This window comes from Olea europaea, chromosome 18 (assembly GCF_002742605.1).
Source record: "Olea europaea var. sylvestris chromosome 18, O_europaea_v1, whole genome shotgun sequence".
NCBI classification, from domain to species: domain Eukaryota; kingdom Viridiplantae; phylum Streptophyta; class Magnoliopsida; order Lamiales; family Oleaceae; genus Olea; species Olea europaea.
The window spans coordinates 31550260-31553775 of NC_036254.1; positions in this window are offsets into that span (position 1 = coordinate 31550260).

The window sequence follows — 3516 nt, forward strand, 5'->3', positions numbered from 1 at the left end:
ATGAAGATTCAAGAGTGCTCGGCTTCAATTGGATAAAGAAAAACTTCAAAGGGATGAAATATAGTCAAAGTATGATCACATATCAAGTTCCAACCAAAAAAAAATGTATACGCCATTTTCAAACTCATATTGAGTCCCATTTTTGACGTAGCAAATGATCAAATTTGAAAATGATATATGAAGAAAAGTTGTAGCCCTTTGAGTTAACTTCTCAACGCATTTTGAATCGCCCAATCGGACATCAAAAGAAAAAGTTATGATAAAAAGACTGAATGCTGTACAGTGTAATCGAAACTAACAACAGCGCCCAGGCACTATCCCATAGTGCCCAAGCGTTCTAATTTTTTTTCCCGAAAGTCAGCTCTTAAGCGTCCAATCACAGCGCCTAGGCGCCCTGCTGCCATCAAGTAGGGTTTTAAAGTGAAATTCACCTTTTTAAAAACCCAACTCAACTAAGACTCTTTCGAGACTTGAAGAAGACATAAATACAACCCTAGAGAAGATAATTGGGGGATTCCACACATTGAGAGGCAAGCATATACTACTTGAGATTGAGAGAGTAAGATGAAAGGAGAGAAAAACACATAATTATCAAGATCAAAGAGCAAAAGTTAGGGATCGAAGACTTTGGAGATTAAAGAAAATTCTTGGTGCAAGATAAAATTCTTTCCATGATCAAGATTTCAAAACCCCGTTATGAACTCTATACTTTTTATTTTTCTTTCATTATCATGAATAGCTAAATTTATTATTGGGGCAAACAATGTAACCTTTTGAGACTCTTTATTTCTTTTATTCTAGATTTAAGTTCCTTTATGCATATGTGTTGATTTAACTATGTTCTCATTGTTTTGAATTTCTGGTCAATTATTCAATGGTTTCGTGAACAATAATTACTTAGAGATACAAATTCATTGTTTAGACCACATATTAAAATTCGGTAAACTAATATAATGTGTAGAAATACCTATATTAATTACTGTGATCATAAATGAATTCTTAAAACTATTATTTCGTTTAACTAAGTTTGATTCACATAAAGATATGGAATTGAAGTAGTTAAATAGGCTCAATGAGAACTCGAGAGGGGTAAATTGAATACAATAAGAGAATTCGATCGAACACTACCTTAGATTTTATGAATCTTGATTTAAGATTTAAATGTGATCAATATGTGAAATTGTTCCGCCCTAATATCCATTTATTATTTGAATTCTCAATTATTTTTTTGAGTGCATCCACATATTGTTAGGTAGTTAGAATCAAAATCATAATCAAACATTGTTCTTGTTTCTTTTTATCAAATAAAAGTTAGAAATAATAAATTGACTATTAAAGTATAGTCCTCATGGGAACGATAATCCGGACTCAAAAGGTCCACTTTACTACTTGTTACGATCCATATACTTGTAGGATATAAAATCGACAATAAGTTTTTGACGTCGTTGTTGAGAACTATTTTTCTTTAATATTGGTTTGGTTATTTCTTACTTTTGTTTGATTTTTTTCTTTTTTTCTCTTTTCAATTGATCTACTTATTTTTCTTTACTCCATTGACAATGAATAAAAAGAAGCAAGGGGTCAACAATTCACATTGATTGATTCCAACTTAAATGAAGGTAAAGTGTTCTTTGGAGAATTCCTACTCAAACAAAAACTTAAAATGTGGGGATATGATCAGCCTATTGAATTTGATAAGGATGGTTGGCTGAAGGGATTAAACATCAAATCAATTTTTTATCAAGAGATCAGATCGACATGTGAATATTGTGGTGCATTTCATTATACTAAAAATTGCTCGTATTTGGCATCTCCAGTGGAGGTGAGAGAACATATCTTCGATTATCCATATGAAGAATATTTTGATTACAGTGAAATAATTACGGGAGACATCATCATGCAAAAATGTAAAAAGATTGAAGATCAAATAATTCCAGACGAGCCAAATAACATGCCGACTAAGGATTCCATTCAACTCGAGGAACTAACGACTAAAGATGCAGAACATGTAAAAGTGGAGGAATTAATCGCAAAGGAGCCAGATATTCGAGTTGCATTCAATGAAAATGGGATTATCGTGCAAACATCAAACTTCCTTGAATTTGTGATTAAAGATGATGAAAAGATCAAAGTATTTTTGATTAAGTTCAAAGTGAGCAGTTTAGGCAGGTCATACCGTATTCAAAAGGAAAATCTACAATTTTGGAGGACGTATGAGATATAGAACAGAATCAAATTAAGCAAACTAAGTAGGAGCTCCAAAGCCATATGCAAAGTGTGATGAAGCACTTGTGCAAAAGTCTAGCTAGAGACTTTAAATTAAGCGCTTCTTGGGAAGCAATCCAAGCTTTCTTTTTTTTTTAATTTTTTTTTTTTTTTTTTTGCTTTCGAGTTATAGGATATCTTAGTTTAATTTATAGTTTATTTAAGAATCATCACACATCGATATATCTTGAATAATTAAGTTGGTTATTAATTGTTTGAGCTAAATAACACTTGTTTCGTGAGTTTAATCAATTTTAATTTTTCAAGAACATGACGTCGTGGAACACTCAAACCAACATGGACAAGGAAAAAAGGACAAATCTCAAGTTTGAGTGAGAATGTAGAAGAAGAGTCGATCAAATGCAACACCAAGACACCACAACATCATAGGCAATACTGACATTTCAGGGAAGTCCCCCTCATTTTCCTTTAAGTTTAACATTGAGGAAAATGTTTAGTTAAAATTTGGGAGAGTGTATTATTATTAAGTGTCTACCTAAAATTTTTGCGTGAGTTGGACAGTTTAGCTTACAATTATGTTGTACTTTGAGATTTGGTGTTGATTTATAAACCGTGGATAGGATGCATCCTACATTGATTGAAACTTAATCTTGTAAAACTTAATATTATACATGCACTAGAATTGAGTTTGACACTGTGATGAAATAAGTTGATTCATTTGTTAGATATGTTGATTTAATTGGACATAGATATTTTACATAAATTATAGTAAATTATTTATCCTTAAACCAAAGTTAGCACAGTTTGGGGATGACTTTACAGTTGTAGGAAGATGCGGATGTGAATTTGGATTTCATGTGTGAAAACTTATGTGTGGATCGTCTTAAACTAACATGATAAAACAAGGCGAAAGTATTAAGTTGGAGGTTGGTTTGTTTGAATAAGTGTGAAAGAGGCATTGCATTAATCAAGGCATATACATTTGAAATCTAAAAACTTCTCTTTGAAGTCTTCATGACTCGAATAATTAAGCCTGTAAAGCTATCTTAAAACTTGGTACCCTAAAGTCGTCTGACTTGAGAGTCATTGGCCTAAAGCTCGCTACAGAAGCCATTTAGAATGCAATCAAAGATGAAGCTGCACTTGAAACAAAAATTAGTTTTCTTCAAAGCCTTTTTGATTTGGGTATATAAACCTGTAAGGGTGCTTAAAACCTGATGCTCTAAAATAATCTGATTTGGGAGTTATCGACCTAAAGCCTACTACAGAGGTTATCTATAAAGCTTAATA